Genomic DNA, 19,878 nt, shown 5'->3' with positions numbered 1-19,878 from the left:
TTATAGGACAAAGAATCAGAATGCAAACAGGAATGTATTTGTTCTTTCCAGCATATTCTTTTTCAAATCTATTTGCTTATATATCACTTAGAACAAAGATTATGTTCATTTTATATTTAGAATTTTTATTTGTTTGTAGCCTAACATAGCTAAAAATAAAGAAAGGGCATATAGCCTGAAGGCATCAAAATAGAGTCTTGATAACTGATTTTTTTTTCTTTTGCATTGGAGGACATTTCAGACTTTTAATTTTATTCTGCCTTTTACTGACTTCTAAGGATAGAATTTTCTGGGGGGTGACAATTCAGCTTCAACCAGCTGTAGAGTGAGAGTGAACATTTTTCTTTAAAGACCTAAGTCCAAATGGTTATTTAAAGTGTGAGTAAGAAGTAGTTTGGTGATGTTGCAGTAATGTCGGGTTACCATCTGCCACATTATTTCTGGGATCTGCTTGATTGATTCGTAGCAAATCACTTCCTGCAAGCATTATTTGCAAAAGTTTATTATGGGCAGAGGCTATTTGTGTTCGTGAGCCATAGTTACCAGGGAGCATTTCATTACCAAGTGATGACATTCTGTAAAATATCCTGGTGCATGGACAAATGCCAGCACCACTTCTTGACAATGGGTCATCTGAGTGCATCTTGCTCAGCAGCCCCCAACAGATGTCAACCCTAAATTTGTCAATGGTGCAATAGTAGTCCATGTTCTGACATCCTTCAACGTGTTGGGTGCTCTGCTGACAAAAATTCCACTGAAACCTCAAGAAGACATAAGTGGGCAGGTTGAGCAATGACTTGGTCACTTTGCCTGGCCTGGATGGTTTCTGCTGCTCCTCCCATGCTGAGCACCAAGGCAAAAAGTACAGCAGGAGTGAAGCTGGACACAAATGCATGAGGGTCAGGAATCCACAATGTGCTCCCAGGTGTTCCATCAGACTTGTCTTATGACCAGAATTAATCCATTCATATGGATCCTGTTCCTTGCTTTCTCCTTCTGTAAAATGAAAATCCCAGATTTAAAAAGCATTCATACTGTTTATGCACCAAGCACAAGTGTGAAATGTCATTGCAATCAGAACAAATACATGCTCTGTCAATGTGCCATAAAAGGTTTAATTGTGGTACTTATTTAGGTCCTGATCCTACGAGGATTTAAACCCATTTATGAATGAGAGTAGCCCTGTGGAAGACTAGATTACACATGCACTTAAGTGTTATCAGATTGAAGTCGTAGAACAATAATCACAAAAGGTACTTAATCACCTTTAAATTACAGTGTTCCTAATTTAGCTAATGTTATTCCCCAAGGAAAAATTGCCTCATCTAGTTTACAATCAAGAAAGAATCAAGGGCTGTTCCTTCAAGTGGTTGACAGTTCAAAAAGAGATACGATTTTAAAAGAATAGGTTGCTAAAGGCTGAACTATTTAATTGAATTATCTCTTTAAGAAATTGATGCAAATTAATATTATAATACTTTATTATATTGCCTCAGAATCTTTTATCCTTGAGCCTTCATAAAATATATCAATAAACTCGAGAAGAAAATGAATACTTTAGTTTTTTCTGAAACCAGTGTATTCTGTCCCCATTTGAGGCTTTCTAATAATGATTTATATTTTGAAGGATGATGGTGTTTTCCTATTTATAGATTAAGAAAAAAAGAGCCCAAGAGCTTCCAAGAAATAGTCTCTCAAATCCCTCCAGTCCTCAGGGTGCTCAAAGGGTACAATCGTGTTCTGTCCATGGAAGCAGATGAGCTCACTTTGCAGTACCTTATTGGATGGAGAGGTAGAATAGCAGGCGACACAGCCAGCAGGATGACAAAAGGAATTGATGAAAAAATAGAGAAAACCAAACAGAATCCATTTCACACAGTTGTCCCAACAGCATTATAAATATTATATGATTCACTGGCCAGACACAGAGGTGAAGGATAATTCCCTTTTTTTCATGAGTGTGTGTTTACAGTCTGCAGCTTCAGAACAGGAGAAATCACAATGCTGTGGTTCCCCAGTCTTATCTGGGTTATTTTATGTCATGCATTGTTTTTAAATTACCAAGTAGCATTGCTGTAGTGGGGGTACCTCTGCAATTGTTTCTGCTTGCTGCGTGCTGGCAATATAACAGCTGTTATTGCTTTATCAGGATTGATTTCCACAGAACAGCTCCATCTAAAGCCTACCTACAGGCAACAGCTCTGCAGCAAAATATCAATGCGGTCTCATTTTCGGCTTTTCTCAGAAGGGAAAAAAAAAGCATTTTCAGCAAAGTTCTACACGGGATGCTATTTATTCAGGGCACATAGAGGACATGATGCTTATTTTTAAGGGACTAAACTTGTCTTCCATTTCCCCCTTACTAACAAATAGGGGGGAAATGTTCTGCCCCCAGGTATCTCTGTGCAAGGCACAAAATCTGAAAATTGTTTGTGTATTATATCAAGGGCTTTACAGGGAGGCCACATTTTGGAGTAGTGGGAAGGTGGGATGTCCTTGCTCACATGTGCCATCTGAGGCTGGTAGGTTCAGAAAAGGAGCTCAGGTCCATCACCTCCTTCCAAGCAGTGGGCCTGTCATTGCTTTTGAATCTCCTCCATGATCAACCTCAGTAAAAGGCCAAGGGGGTCCCATGGCCAAGATTATGTCAGTGCTTTTATTCCATGCAAGTCCACAGTAGCACTGACTGTATTTCCACAGTCCCTTCCTATCCATGGCTTTCTTCCTGCACCATCCCGTGCCACCAGCACCAGCTCAGGCACCCATGGGATGGGTCACACAGCAACCTTATTTGGCTGAAAACTAAACCTACAAGGAAAGATTATTTTGGGCCAGAGGAGAACCCTGCCTCATTGTGTTTCACAACGAGGGGACAGCTTGTATAACCCTTCACCATGCTCATTCCCCAGTAGTTACCTTCTTGTTTCTCATCTGCAGCCAACACAGGTTTAGAAATGGAACTGTTGATCTGAAGCCTTTTTCAAACTGGCCTTACTACCTTATATCAGGTTCTGGCATGGACATATTCACCCTACAAAGTCAGGCTTCCCTTTTACATTTTAAAGCTAACGCATCTTGAAGTCATGCCCTAAATTAACTTGGATAAAATTTCCTGAGTGCACCTGTGTAGTTAAGCAGTAAGTTAAAGAAATCTGATTGTACTTGCAGCTACACACATACTTAAGTGTTCTGAAGAAATAAAGCCTATAATAGATGTCACTTGCAAATATCTCATGTGCTCATCTTCAGAGCAACATCAACTTTGACTTAGTGTAATTACACATATATATCAAAGTTGCCAGTTGGGCTCTATCACCAGCACCTATATTAGTTCAAGCCTTTGTTGGCCATTTCTCCTTTTAGGTGTTATATAAATGAATCTGAGATCTTCTGTACTTCTCATAGAGCAATAATTTTTAGTAAATCACTACTCCTGAAATCTCTGAGATCTGTATTTATTGGTATGCACAGAACTTGGTATGTTGAACCACCTCAGGACATGGTCATGTGAAACATAATGCAACACTTTCTCCTACAAAAGAAAATATTATTTTTTGCCAGTTCATAAATCCAGCTTTTAAAACAAGCACTACATTCATAAAGAAATGGCTTAGAAAAAAAAAACCAACCCAGCCTTATTTCAATGGGCAGACTCCCAACTCTGTGTAACTGGGGAATAGTTAGGCTTTTTTCCTCCTATCTCCGAAGTTCTGTATAGTTTTTGAAATTCTGAGGAAAAGAGCACTAATCCTCTTTTCCAGACCTAGATACCTGGTATGTCAGTAAGAAGAAATTGTCAGGCAGAGGTCTCTGCTGTGAGACCAAGTTAAAATTCTACTGCAAACTCTGTGGCCAGAAAGCATTTTGGGGACATCAGATCATGATGAGAGCCTGCTAGTGTACACTTTCTTACAAGAAAAAAGAAAGAAACAGAGCAATTAGAAACAAGAGAAGCCCTTCCAATGAGTCAAAGAAGATGGACAAAAAGAAAAATCTAGTCTACTGATCCAGATAATACAGGCAGGCTAGCACGTACTGGAATTTGGGACTAAAACCAACGAGAGCTGACATGAGGACATACTGCAGGGAAGGACAAGCACAGCCATGAATGGTGCCATTGTGTGACTGTTTTAATTAATTTTTGTAACGAAGCCAAAGCTCTAATTTACCACATCCCAAAAGTAAATAGAAAAGGTTATGACCTTAATTGCAGAGGTGGGGAAGGAAAACCTAATTGTTGAATAGTGAGCTATCACTCGTTACTGCAGTTGGATAGATACAGTTAGTGTGTTACTATGAATAGTCCAGATTCAACAGTCAAAATAGTAGGTAATCACAGCTTCATTCCCTCTTCCCTTCATCTTTTTTCCAATCCTTCGATTAGCAACATTTTGTACCAGTTTTACCACGTGGATTGCAATGCTCCTGACTCCACAAGACTCTGAGTGAACATGTCTGGGAACATAATAGCCTTTATTTACTTAGTAAGCAGATGTGTGAAGCCTCAGCAGAATGCAGAGATTACAGGAGGTCTTTCCTGCCTTCCTATTTTTGCTAACCCCTCACAGGTATATACCTGTGCAGGAGCTAGTGATGGACAGATAGTTTTTCAATGTCACACATCTACAATGTGAAAAAAGTACAAAAGTCACGTCTCTGTAACCATGGCCACTAAATAAATACAATTAAATGTGCATTATGTGCTATTCAGAATGTGTATCTCTATCACTCGGACTGTGAACAACCATCTCTGCACTTAATTTATGAGGTCATCTCTATGGACCAAGGCAAAAGTGCATGGACAGATCTGAAATTGGTGTGAATCCTTATGTCTTGTCAAATGCTGTACCTCTATGTGTCCACATAAAAAGAGTACAATACTATTTACTCACTAAATTAAGTGTTTTCTGCTCCAAATCTTTTTGTCTTTTGTCCTATATTGTCAATTTGAAGAGGATATTATCCAGCACCAGAACATGAAGGATTTAAGCAGAAATGTTTATAATAAAAAATGCTGTTCCAGCAAATTCTGCTATGGCAGAAACAAAGGAGTGATCTGCATTAGGCTGACTAGTTCAGACAATGCATACCAGTATTAGGGTGAATATTAGATAAACACGTATACTGTGGCAGCTGTCATCCAAAATTCCAGTAGTAAACAGCTACTTCCTCAAAATCCTTGTGTTAATATCCACCCTCCTTTCAAGCATACGCAGAAGTAGTTGCATTTGTTCTATAAACACAAACATTTCTTCTGGCCTTGACCTTTCCTCGATATTACTGCTGAAAAATCAGGCACTTCTTCCATATTTTGTCTTTAAACAATGTGTGGCAAGGCAGGTTAGTTAGCTGGTTGGCATCACATTTTACAATTTTAGGTCCTGAGCACAAAACTTGCTGTATTCTGCCAGGAATCAAGATCATTGATATGAAAAATTCTCCTGGTGCTTTCAACATCTGAGAAAAAACCTCCTGAACGACTTTCTAAACTTTGGTTAGTACAGGGAAATAACAGATCTTCCCTCTTCTGTGGCTGTCAAATTAAGAATGGGCTACCCTTTTCTGAAGGACAATTTCAACAAAACACAAATCAGCACAAATCCTGATGGCCTGTGCTACCCGACAGGATGATCTAGCAGTGCCATTTGACTTTGAAGGCTGTGGCTGTGTGAATCAACCTCTAACGAAGGGTTGAGCACAAATCTTGAGAGACAGCTGCCAGTCTTACTGATGCTCAGGGATGATATATAAAGAAAGCACTGATCCTTTCATGCTCCTGTCCCAGTGGGTTGAGGCATAGAAGCAGAAAGAAGCAAGATCGCATGATACATGATCTGTGTATGCCCAGTGGGCAGTGTGCTGGTCTCCAAAGCTGTATCTCTTCTGAGGGCTCTGCGGCTGTCAGCAAAGGTAATGTCTCTCATTAGGCCAAGCAGGATATTTGGAAAAAGTAGCCAAATGTTTGAATGCATGAATGAGATTTTCCTAAAACCTGCCTGAAACACCAAGAACTTCAAAGCTAAGTGAGGACATTTAAAATAAAAAACTTGTCTCCGCGTAACCTTTGCTCTCGTGACTGAAAAAGCAAAGTGTTGTTTCTTAAAGAAGAGCTTCCACATCAGGTTTAGTTTTAGAGTGGAAAATACCCTCCCTGTATATCTGGGTGCTTGGTTGACATCCACATCTTTTGGCCTTTTGTAGCTGAATCCCATGGCAACGCTGAGTTTCCCAGCCTGTGCTCTGCTGAGCAGGGATGGGTGAGCAGAGCCGACGGGTGTTAGTTCCAGCTGATGGAGGCTGCAGCATGGGGTTCCCTCCTGCAAATGCTGCTTGAAAGGAGGAGCAGATTTTACATCCCTTCAGTTAAAAAAGGAGTCCTTGGCTCTACTGCCAAGGCCGGCCTTCAGCTCTGTAGATCTCAGTCATCTGCGAAGAATTGCTGCACACTGACCCAGATATCCATCAGCTCTGCTGCAGCACTGGCTCAGCAATGGGGCTGCCATTTCCCTGATCTCTGTTCTGCCCTATATCCTGCCTCGGAGATTAAATTAAAAAAAAAAAAATAAAAAAAATAGGGACAAATTAATGTTAATCAGAATAACATTTTCCTCCAATGATTTTTCTGCAAAACAGAGTTTCCCAGGGAAATCTGTTGCCTTAGTTTTCCCCTTCTGTTCGTCTTCCCTGGCATCTCATTATGCTGCTTTAACTCAGGAATCCTGACACATTTCTAACATACACTGTCCTTAAGAGAAATGTGCCATCTCCATTCTCTGCTTTCCTATGTGTGCCATAGTATGTCAACAGAGAGTAGGGAGAGCAATTTATGAGCTAAAGAAGGGAGCCTGGAGTGAGGACAAGCCTGGGCCCCTGACAGCAGCCACCCGAGATGGTCACATTGCACTCCAGGGCTGTAGTGTTAACAGGGCACTCAGTCCAGCATGTGAGGATGCACCTTGAGTCCTGTGTCCAGTTCTGGGCCCCTCGCTTCAAGATACTGAGGTGCTGGAGTGTGTCCAGAGAAGGGCAACAAAGTGGGTGGAGGGTTTGGAGAGCAAGTCACACCAGAAGCAGCTGAGGGAGCTGGGGATGTTTAGCCTGGATCAAAGGAGGCTCAGGGGAAACCTTATTGCTACAACTACCTGTAGGAGTGGCCAGGTAAGGGCTGGGCTCTTCTCCTAGGCAGTGAGTGAGGATGAGGACATAGTCTCAAGCTGTGCCATGGGACATTCAGGTTGGACAGCAAGAAGAGCTTCATGGAAAGGGTTGTTAAGTATTGGAATGGGGTGCCAAGGGAAGTGGTGGAGGCACCATTGCTGGAAGTGTTCAAGAAATGACTGGATGTGGCACTTAGTGCTATGATTCATTTGACAAGGTGGTGATTGGTCAAAGGTTGGACTTGATGACCTTGGAGGTCTTTTCCAACCTTAATGCTTCTGAAATTTTAAGAAATACAGTGGATAATATTAAAGTGTCTTTATAAAAATAAAGTGTCTCTGCTAGAGAGGAATTGAAAAAAACCCAAAAACCAAACCTTTAATTGCCTCAGAAATTTCACTACAATCAAATTACATTGTCGAATCTATTTTTTTTTCTCTAACAAATTTAACAGGTATAAAGATATATCTGGGAACACTAGTAAAGGGGGATGTTCATCATTGTAGTCTTCCTGTAGAGGACTACAGGGCAACAAAAGTAGAAGATCCCAGAAGGCAAACTTCCTCCTCCTGGTTTGCTTCGTGTGACAGCACAAGATCGTGAGAAGACACAGCATCCTGAAGCAGGATGAAGCATGGTGTTGTACTCCCTTGCTGCCTTGGTAGTACAAGGAGAAGAGCTGCCTGGGCCTGCAGATTCCTTGGTTGAACTTGGTACACTACTGAGTGTTCTGAATAAAATCCCTGCATTCCTTTCTGCTCTGAACCATGTGGGGCCACAGGCTTGGTTCCCTGTTCCTCCTGCCACTTCCATGTGTCCTGAAATGAATCATGCAGATCAGACTACTCAAGCTCCATCCCTTGGTCTTCTATCTTCATTAGAATGCTGCTGCAGCCTCAGAGGTTCCAGCTGCCCCTGTGTGCTGCACCAGAGCTGTGGTGGTGTTTGTCCAGTGGGACGGACAATGCGGTTTTGGCTTCATGTTTGGTGGTATGAAGCAATGGGCTCATTTTTCAGACACATATGACAGAAGAGACCACTACTGGCAGGTTTTCTTGCAGACTAGGTTGTTTAGATAAGTGGCAAGAAAATTCTGCAAGGCAGAGCAATAAACACTGTAATCCACTCAGCAGGATTTGCAGGGCAAGGTGAATAATGCAGAAGCCAGGGGAAACAATGTGGCCTTATTCCAGGTTATATAAAAATACAACTTTGGAGCCTGACCATTTCTTAGAATTTAAAAAACCTGATGCTGTAAAGATGAGCATCTCAAGAGAAGTGAAGGATTCCCTGACTTCAGGAGACATATTTTCCTAAAGAAGGAGGAAGTAAAAAGGAGATGAGTTCTGAGAACCCTGGCCTACGATCTGTCTTGTCTTCTTGAGATAATAAAAATAGCAATATTTCCTGAAGTGCTCTTGCCAATGGAGGGACTGTGACAAGGACTGGTCTGGGGAAATGTCAGCCTCATTTTTGCCTCAAGCCACTTCTTTTTCCTACCTCACTAACCTCTGATTAACCTCTGATCTTTCTTCTACATTCACAGTCTTGCCAGGGCCAAATCCTCAAATGTAGAATGAAGTCAGAGTAACAAATCTGGGTGGCAGGAGAGAGTGATGGAGAAGCTGTGTGGCAACAGGACTGGGTTTTGAGAATAGATCCCCAAGGAACAAATGTTTACAGGATGTTTTCTCACTCCCTGAGGACTTCCGAGTATTTGTGTGGTTAGGGACAGAGGCTGGACTTCATCAAAGGAAGACTGACAGCCTTGGAAGCCAGTGCCCATCTGACTTCTGTGGAGATTTTCAGGTGACAGAGAACACAACGCCCTAAAAGTTTGGCGCCCCACTACTCTGGGGAAAGGCTTAATGTTGACCAGTGCCACCAACTTTATTTCAGCAGAGCAGAACCAAACTGAGGTGAAGCTTGCCCCAGGACAAACAAGTTGAATCTTTTGTTTCCATCTTTCCCACAAAGGGCCCCTGAAGCTGGGAATTTACTTGCCTTTCCCACCTCTCAGTGCACATTGCAAGGCCCATCTTTCCCAGGCTGCAAAGGCAGACAGTGTGATGTGATCAGAGATGTAGGTCTGGAGGCAGTTTTAAGCAGACATATATGATTTGACAGTATAGACTATATTTAGGATTTTTTTTTTATTTTTTTTTATATATATTTTGAGGGACAGGATGTTACTAGAAGGTGTTCTATTCAAATTGTGGAATTGAGTACCTCATTGAAAAATGTAGATGATTTACTTTTGCATACAAAATACACTACATAGCATTGCAGAGGCACCAGTGGATTAAAAATAAGGTAATATGAGAAGTCAGCTGATTTGTCTGTCACCTGCCACAAGTTTAACTTTCAGTTGAATTTAGCAGCTTTACTCTTAAAGGTACTGGGCTTTCCAAGTAATAAAGTAAATGCAAAGATGGCAAGCATTGCATTTAAAATATTTATCAGGGCTAGCACAATAGATATATTCCATTCCCCCATTTTTATTTATGAATTTACTTTAATGCAGCTAGATGAAGTAATTTTAAAAGGAGCACAATAATATTCCCTTGCAATAATCACTCATTGATTGCCAATGCAATCTGAGATAGTGGTACCAAACAGGAAATATGCTTCCAGGTTTTGTTATTTCTCTCCCACTGTGATCACTCATTGGGCTTGCTTTCCTTCTCCATCCTGCTCCTTCATCCCAGGTAAGAAGCTGAATGTGCCAAGGAGGAACAATGGCTTGTGTCTGTGTTGTGAAACCTGGTCCTTCTGCTCCCACGTGGACCAAACACAGAGGGCACAGTAGGTGCACAGCTGCTGCAGCATAAGCTCTTTGAAATACTGTGTCAGCTTGTCTTTCTGATATCCCAATAAAACAGAACTTTTGGAGCATTAATTTTTCAAGCTGTGGGTGTTTATTTATACAATTGCAGTCTATGTAATGCCTGAGCCTTATTTTGCCAGGTTGCTATTTTATTTCTTTAGTATTCAATGCACTTTCTATTGGTGCTAAAGGCAAGTCTCCCACCTACAAATGCTGGGAGGAGGAACTGTCTATTGTGATAACAGCATATTGTATGTGAAATCTGATAATGAGGATTTTGTAGATATGGCATTGCATTATTTAATCGATTTAATGTCCATGCCTTGATCTGTATTAAGACTCAGAACTTAATGTAGTTCTTGAAACTAAAGCAGGCTTTTACAAAATTATTTTCTGCAATGGCCAAAATAGAGAAAGAAAAAAGAAAAAGGGATGCTTTATATGCCAGGGGCTCCTGCATTTCACAAGTGATAGGAGAATTTCTGTCTCAAGAGGCGCTGAGGGTTTTATCTCCAGGTGGGAGCTGGGAGGCAGGAGCAGGTGTCTCTCACATTGGCAAGCTCTGTGAAAGCCTGCATCCACCTCTGAGCACAGAGCTCAGCAGGCTCCACAAATCATTGCCAGCTGTCAAAGTGAAGTGGTTTAGCAGTGAGTCTCCCAGGCTGTGTTCTGGCCAAAATTCAATTGGATTACAAACCAATTGCTCCAGCCTGTCCCAGAAGCAGGAAATCACTCTCAGCTGGCTGGTGGGATCTTCTCACAGTGACAGACAGTGCTGCTGCTCACCTGCTGCAATGTGTTTGCAGGAGCTCACCGGGAGCAGTGGCTCTCTTTGCTGGTCTTACAAATGCAGCACTCCCTCCTTCCCCAGGCTGGGTGAATGATAATTTTCTGGGGAAAAAAAATAGATTAAAAAAAGATAAAAAGGGAGGAGAGGCAAGGTGTACTGCTGCAAGCAGCTTTCTCCAGTGAGTGATTTCTTGGCAAAACATCCTCTGAAACTCCAGCCACCAGATTCTCTCAAAGCACTATCACTCAGGTGACTGAAATAGCAAATAGCTTTCACCAAAATAAGAAAAATTGCTTTTATTTCACATGTAGTTTTGCTGTGGACAGCTTAGCTATAGGTTGACTCTGGAATCAAATCAGAGACCTTGACAATTCTATAGGTATCAAGGCCATCTAATCACAGTTTGTAATCAGTAACATTTTGAAAAAGAGAAAGAAGTTTCCTGTTTGGGGATTAAGTAAGGTTCTGATTATTTGTAATTAAAGGTAAGGCATTCATGAGAAACAGACTGTCATATATATAGCTGGTCATGTTTCTTCCCTCTTCAGCACTGACTGCCTACAACACACTGAGGGATTTGGTGAAGAGTCTTAGGTACCTCAGCTAAAGCCCCATTTCAGCCCATTTGTAAGCTGGACCTTCAGCAGGACTCACTTGAAGGAAGTCATTGTCACTGCACTTATGGGTGCAGTGAAGCCATCACATTTCTGTCATGTCAACCTTTTATAATAAAGGTGAACAAGAAGTCAGGATGCTGTTCAGCTGTTGGCTGGTCCCGTGGAGCAAGAAGTGCCAGCAGTGGAGCATTACCAGGCTGAAGCTGCCCATGGGCTCGTTTGCTTTGAAGGGATGAGACCTGTAGCAGCAAAAGGAAGAGGAGAGAAAAGAGATGTGGATTTCTGAGGGTAATAAGGAGCATCTTCCCATGAAAGAGATGGGGGAAGGAAGCTTTGATTCCTCTTTATCCCACATCTTCACTTCCCTTTTTTTCCTCTCTATTTCTAGTTCCATTGGGAAAGCATTGCTATTAAAATAAAGCTCCAGGGACTTAAAATATTCATAGGGATTCTTTTGAGGAAATTTTGGCGATGGTGAAGTCAACAGGACTTTTGGAATCATCTTCAGTGGTGTCTGAATTTCACCTTGCTGTAATCCTGTCCTAAAACATTTCCAGGGTTGTACTAAAAACACTGCCTGCTCAATGCTGACCTCTCTATCACAGCTGAACAGAGCCTGGTACCCTCTTGTGAAATTCACCATTCTTTTGTGATAAATCACATTCTTGTCTCAAGGGGTAACAACAAATAAATACCCCCTACTCATCCTGAAAATGGGATCAACAGTCTCATAAATCACTGGATACAGACCTTTGTAGCTTCAGTGGGAAATGGTTGAAAATCACATGTTACTACAGAAGTTGTTTATTTAAGAGACAACTGGAATATTCCAGTGATCCAGATTTAGTTATTTTTGGTGTCCCTTTCCATAGGGAGTTGGCAACCTATTTAAATCCAGGGGATCATGACTAGTTATTCAAGTTTTGCTCTGCTGGATTTGTGCTGTGTATTTTGGAAACACTGTCTGAGCAGCAGATAGCATGATGCCACAGCCCACATCAGTGAAAAGCTCCTGTGATTATTATTTTTCTTTTGTCTTTCATGTTCAGTGAAGACTGTACTCTTTTCTCCCTCCCTCTGTATTTTATTGCCAATGTGAAATGCTTAAAAAATACCATTAAGAAATGTGTTACACAGTGGGATCTATGCTATATTTCACTTTCTATGCTCTTTCCAACAGCCATATAGCTCTGAATCTATAATATAATTCTGATGATTGAAAAAGCACAAGCATTTTCTTTTTGATAAGTGTCAAGTCTGGGTCTATTGACAACAGGCTTCTAAAGTAATGTGCAGAGCCCACATGTTTGTGCTTTTGATGCGATTTGCCTGATTTTCCAAGGTACTTGAATATCTGAGGATCTGAAGCTGGTAGTCTTCAACTTCTCAGCAAATGAGACCAGACACTCGTGGTTCAAAAGCTAGATCCAAAGAAGGAACCACCCAAATTTGTGAAGTCCAATGGTTTTATCTTTTTCCTCACCCCAATATTTGCCTTTCCCATTCCAAGAACTCAGACTGATTTCTTCACATCCACACTACCTTTCAAAAGCACTTCTGGAACGTTTGTTTCACCATCCTCCAAGGGGCCTGGGATCAGGGAGTGTATCAGCAGCAAGGGGTGACTCAGCAGTGAGAAGTGGTTTTCAGCCAAACCTGCCTCCCACGGCGACTCTGAGAGGGAGTAACCAGCCCGTGTGTGCAAACACGTCGGCTTGGCAAGAGGGGACGGCAGCCGCTCCTCACACAACATCTGCCTCCGCTGCCAGTCTCTCCTGCGTGCCCACATAGCACCATCCTCAGCAGCCAAGCATCCAGAGCAGATCTCCCCTTGCAATCCTTTCCTAGCCTGCAGCAGAGGATCCCTCGCCTGCCTCTTTCCCGTCTCACAGCTTGCCTGGCACCTGTGTCTCTCTGCAGACCTCAGCTCTAGTAGGGGACAGTGGCACTTTGGGAAGCCCCTGAGAGAAGATGGGACTGTAGCTTTTATACATTTTATACAAAAGGATGATGTGATGAAGTGAGGTTGCCGTCTGCACTGCTATGTCACCCCCAAACCTAGCCTCAGGTTGGTTTGGCTGTGGGCTGTAGGACAAGACCACAGTGGGACTGGGAACAGACTGGCTGTGCAGGAGCAGGATGCTCAGAGACATCCCCACCTCTACTGTGGACTCACTGCATGAGGTGATAAGAGCAGGTATCTTCTCTATTCTCCATATTGAAAGGCTATAAAAGCAGCTCTGACCTACTGAATTTAAAGTAACTCAAGAGCCTGGTCTGTATCTTATTAACTGATCATTGCCAGAGGGGAAGAGAAAAAAATAAACTGGGAAAAAACTCTTCCACTTGTTTCATCCCACTGCTGTCTAATTCCCACAACCTCTGCCTGCCTCCCTGGGCTCTTGTATATCTCTTAGCACAAGCAACAAACTTGTTTGTCCCACTGATAGACAAAATCCTGGTGCAATGCACAGGGAATCCTATCACGTAGCTGATAGTTAACTGCAAATTTCACTAAAAATACTTTTGAAAGACAGAGGATGTGGATGATGAACCAAAGGCTAGAAGAGAGGGGCTCCTGCTGACATCACTAAACTTATGTTGGTGTCTTCAACAGGAGTCACACTGGGTGTGGAGCCTGGGACATTTTGCAGACCTCAGCCCTCCGCTGTTGTGAGTAATGCTGGAGTAGGATGGTTTTGAAGTCCCTTTCAGACAGTTTTTGGCTAGAGAAATGTATGCATACAAGATGCTAGAGATTATTAGAGTTATTTTTGCTAGCACAGTTCATTAAAAAACGTCCTTGGTGATACAGTTACTTAGTTCTTTGTTCTGTGAGTTACAACATGAGAATAAACATTTCCCTGCACAGGGAAAGGCTGATTAGTCTCTACTAAATTCACAATGAGTAGGACCAAAATTTTGACCTTGAGGAGCTACAAAGCTTTGTCAAATAGGAGTAAAAATGGTCCAAAGCTTGAAACCCAGCATCCACTCCTGGGAGAAGCACCAGTAGTGTGCTGTATGCTCAATTTAACACAGGATTCTGCTGTGTTCCTTCTGGGTGCTGGCTTGCTCCAGCTTATCTCCAACAGATGATGTCCTGAATTTAGTTTCTGGAGTCTGTGGAGTTGGCATAGTAGGCAGTACACTTGCAAATTTTTGGAGAGGGAAGAGATCCTTCAGCAGACCCTTTTCCCCTGATTTCCATCACAGCCACTCACTTCTCACATGCTGTTCTTGCTTGGCCACACTGACCTATTGTTGCAAAGACAGTGTCTGGTGGTGAAATATTTTTTTAGCTGTGAGAAATAGAATCCCTTGCCACTTTGATCAAGAAATCCCTAAGCATAAGTCTATGTGCTTGTGCTTTTCCTCTGTTTATATAACCTATATCTATTTTTAGCAAGGCAAGGACTTTCTTTGTTATCTCTGCTTATTTTCAAAAACTTTAACATGGTTTTACTACCTTAACATTTAGTATCATATTAGTCCCAATTGTTTTGTGTTGCTTTTGTTCCCTATTCCCTTCATTCCTTGCCCTCTCTCCTCGGTGGACCCTAGCTGGTTTCAGCATGTCTGCTCTACTCTGATTTAGTCTGGCCCCTTCCCACAACACAAAATTAATAAACCCTTCTCACAATACCCAGCCACAATTGCTGGTGGCTTATTTCCAGCTCTTAAATTTGCAAACCTATTTATAGCTCGAAACGCTTGAAAAGAAATCATTAAGGGAATACATTTGTGAATGTAGAACAAAGATCTGATTCTGGGATTTTCTTTATGCAATTACTTAGTGTAAATAACAATGTTTGACACCTGCTTTCCTCTCCCGTTGAAATCTCAAAGCAGTTTACATCTATGAATCCATTGAGCCCAAGTGCTGCAGAGAGCGGAACCGTTCATGAGGATCTTGGACTAACCCCATGTCCTGATCTACTGATGTGATTTTTCTTTTAAATTCACTGACTTGCTTTTACTCTGTCTGTGACCCTACTCATGCTCCTCCTCACTTCAGGGGCTGAAGCATGGGTGAATTAGACCTTCATGGATTTGAATTATATCAAAAATACTGCACTACAGCCCTAAATGGTGACATTCAATGGAGACCCTGAGCTCCTTGCTTCATTCTAAGCCATTAAGCATCATCATTCATCTATAAAATAAAGCACAGTTACACACTGATTCGGAGATTCTTTTTTACCCTATTTCTTCATTTCCCTTCACTATTAAAGTAATGTGAATATCATTCACATTGTAAGTGTGGGGCTAAGGAGCTCCATCCTAGTGTGCTCTACGGTGATAGCCTTAATACACTTCTTGTGCAAATTATGTTTTGCTTTTTTCCCTTGGTTCTGATGAAAAACTGCAAACTTGCAGTTAGTGTTTGAAAACTAGTGCTAAGTTGAAAAGTTCATGCATTACTCATGGGACTGAACTTCAAAACCAGAATTTCTCTTCTGGATCATATTTCTACACAGGGAAATCAGGACTCAGGTTGACAATGGCAAACCCCAAAAGGACTCAAACTAAGAATACAGCCACATGAGCTTATCATGACATTTTCTCCTATTTTTCCATTTCCCTGTCCCCCTTCAGACCTTAGTATCACTTTGCTGCAGCTCACAAAAGCTCAGCTCTGTTGTGGGCTTATTGGCAGTCTCTTGCCATGGAGGCCAGCATTACAAAGACAATCACATTGATTTAACCAAGTAAAACCATCCACCTGCACCTGATACAGCCCAACAGTTGGTGAAAGTACAGCAAGACCAGACATTTCAAGCACTAGATGAGTTCTTTCATAACTGTTTTTAACAAGGTATTTTGTTTAAACTTCACTCTTGTGTTCCCAAAAAGTGTCTTTTAGTGGAAGGGTTAACTTTCTTGGGAAAATTTATTCTTGCTGTGAATCATCCTTTCTGTTGAACCTTTTCTGTGAGCCTTGACAAATGTTTCAAAGTCCATTCAATTTTCTCTGGGCAATCATCAACATGCAGATCAGAGGCCTCATTCTGAAGACTTCTGGCCATGCTCAGGCAGAGCTGAGAGTTCAGAACTCCTCTATTACATAGATTATTACATATCTCCCTTGTACCCAGAGGTGTGCCTAAAAAATACACCTCAGCGAATTGTCCGCTGGAATATAAGGCAAAAATTAGCTCTCTTTATGAAGGAAATTTTAATCTAAGTCAAAATATCAGGTCTCATCTATGAGAATTCAAGTGTATTGCTGTTTTTAGGTACCTTTTGGTGAGGAATGTAACATAGTGACATAGGGGGGATGCAGGGAGTGAAGTAAAGGGTGGGGAGAGGACCTAGAACCACAATTCTTTATTGCAGGTGAGGTGTGACTTGGGGTGAAATGCCTTTTTAAACCATGTCTAAACCTTGTCAGATTCCACAGAGGTTTTCTTGTACTTGGGTGCAGTTAGCTTGACCTGGCTGGTCTTCTCACAGCTCTTGTAATGAGATGGATTAAAAACCCCCTTATCTTTCACTCTTTAAGTCTGTGCAGGACACAGTCACTTTGAAACCATGATGGACCTGGCAAAAAGACTTACTGAGATTCTTTAATATTCTTCCTTGTTATGTTGACTGGGCTGTGTTTACATGCTTTTGCCCACCACTTTTTATTCACCTGAAATATGCCTACACTTAGACTAAGCATTCAGAGCTTTGTGATATCCTTCTGTATCTCACCCTCCATCCTTAGCCCAGATACATCTCCTTTACACCTTAACAGATATTCAGTGGAGCAGAAACCTGTTGTCTCTGTGGAACTGCCAGCCACTCTTTAGGGCATAAAAAAATTACAGCCCAGAGCAGGGCCAAGTCACTGATGAATAGCAGTGAGGAGTGCCAAGTCACTGATGGCTGTGGGGTCTGTTGGCCTCTCCTGGCTACACCTGTGCTGAGGAACTGGTGCCAGTGCCCACCCTTGGGTCCTGGGGCCAGCTGGCATCATCTGGACATCTCCCTACTTTTCATTTTGCTTCCCAAACAAGTTTGCAAACTTCCTTACTTCCTATTACTATTAGTCCCTGGTCCATGCTAACTCCTGAGCCTTTGCTGAGGAGACCTTTTGCAGTGTTGATGCTTAGTATTTGACCCTGCTCCCCAGTACTCTTTATGCCAAATGAGTGCAAATTTGCTTTGTGGTGTAGCAATATCTTATTTTCAGACAGGGAGGATTTTTTTCCTGTTTTGTTGGTGCTAATTTCTGTTAATCCCCTCATTGTATCTCAGTTTTCAGTGTATGTGTCCCTTGGCATATCTGCAGCAGCACTATGTGTGTATCTTCACTACAATTAAAAAGTGGCAGCAGTATTGTAGAGATACAACAGAAATCTCTGGTTTAAAGTAATCATGAACCATAGTCCACAATTTCCCTTATTTGCAGCAAGACAAACCAATCCCTGCTGAATACCAGGCTGCATATCCAGCTGGTATTTCTGCAAGATAGACACATCCTATGCCCCAGGCCTTCCAAAGTTTTAAAAGCCTGGAGGATCAGGTCCTAAATAGCTCACTAAAGGTCATGAGGAAAGTTTGAACAGGATGTGGAAACAGCTATTCCAAGAGTCAAGCCAGCTCAGCAGCCACTGGAGCACATTTTTCTCAAATTTAATAGGTGATGGGACCTCATGAGGTGATGGCCGCATGACATGGTATCTGCATCCAGCTCTGGGTCTCTCAGCACAAGAAGGACATGGACCAGTTGCAATGACTTCAGATGAGGGTCATGAAGATGATCAGTGGGCTTGAGCTCCTCTTGTATGAAGACAGGCTGAGAGAGTTGGGGTTACACGGCCTGGACAAGTGAAGGCTCCAGGGACACCTTAGAGCATCTTCCAGTCTGTAAATGGGCTACAAAAGGGCTGGAGAGGGACCTTTTAATAAAGGCATGGGACAAGAGGGAATAGCTTTAAACTGCAAGAGGGTAGATCCAGATTAGATATTAGTAAGAAATTATTTTCTGTGAGAGTGGTGAGGCACTGGTCCAGGTTGTGCAGAGAAGCTGTTGATACTTCATCCTTGGCAGTGTTCAAGGTCAGGTTGGATGGGGCTTTGAGCAACCTGGTCTAGTGGAAGGTGTCTCTGCCCATGTTTAGGTGAGTTGGAACTAGATGATCCTTGAGGTCCCTTCCAACCCAAACTACTCCATGTTTATGTCCCTTAATTTTTTCCCTCTGTTAAAATACATGGGAGCAACCTTAATTCATATAGGCCAGAGTCATAGCTCCAAAAGTATTCAGAAAGCAAATCCCAAGGGAAAAGAAGGAGCCCCGTAGGGCAGAGGAATGCTAATTCAATGGTCCAAAGGTCTTGGTTGTATGTGTGTTCATATATTACAAATCAAAGGTGAGTAAAACAATTTCCATGACAGTGATATACTGGAGAAGGCTGAAAAAAATAAAAACCCTATAAAACAGAAAGAATGAATGGACAAGAGCAAGGAAGGCCAGCTGTGCACCCTGTTGTCTGCAAAGAGGTGCTACAAAGGAAAGTCCAACTAATCCTTGCTACCTGTAGTGTGGTGTGGTTGGTAGGTAGGTACTCCATGTGAAGGTGAGAAGTAGCACACGTAGCTCCAGACACAGGAGCATCCTCTGCACCAACTGTGGGTGTCTCTCCAGCATCCACAGAGGACAGACACACTCAAGGGCAAATCAGGTCTTTAGGGACAGCCCTAGTAAGTCCTGGAGCAAATCCTGGCAGATGCTTATCACACTCAGGAGGTGGTGGTTCAGTCTGCCTGTATTAAATCTGGGGAAAAATTAGGGTAAGGTAATGGTAAGGCAATCACCTTTGTAATAACAGAGGGTTCACCCCTCACTTCCCCACTTACTAAAATAATTTAAAATAACATTTTTATTTTCTACCATTCTTGGATTCTGGGATCTTCTTTATATTTTAAAATAACATTTTTATTTTCCACCATACTTGGATCCTGGGGTCTTATTTCTGCTGTCACATCCAGTCTGCTGAGAGAGGTAGGTTCTGTATCTTAGTCTGAGGTATGATTTTCTGTTTGTTCTTTTGAATGACTTTGCCCAAAGGGGTGATAATAAAAAAATGTGAAAGCTGGTGTAAAAAAAAATTTTCTGAGCCTGGAACACACATTTTTTTCATTATTCTTTACATTCTCTTTTATTTATATTTTTTCCCTTCTCCACTTACATTCAGTATTAAAGCAAAGTAAAACACATAGTGCAGATAATTCTCCTTTCATATTTCTTTGCTAGCATTGGCCCATTCTCATGTGAATATGTGGGAGCTCAGAACATCACATCTGGTCTTTATATTCCTGTGACTTGTGAAGACACATGATTTTCCATTCACAAGTGCACAAGAGCATGTCATATGACTCCTGCTATTGGGAGCTCTCTTGCTATTTAGCCAGAGCCAAAAGCTACAGAAGCATCCCAGAAGCAATCTCATCCAGCACCAAACTGAAAAGAAAAAGAAAAAGAAAAAAGAAACAC

This window comes from Pseudopodoces humilis, chromosome 1 (genome assembly GCF_049639895.1).
Source record: "Pseudopodoces humilis isolate 2021_Gansu_Grassland_sample_001 chromosome 1, ASM4963989v1, whole genome shotgun sequence".
Taxonomy (NCBI): domain Eukaryota; kingdom Metazoa; phylum Chordata; class Aves; order Passeriformes; family Paridae; genus Pseudopodoces; species Pseudopodoces humilis.
Note: the sequence above shows the minus strand (reverse complement) of the source record.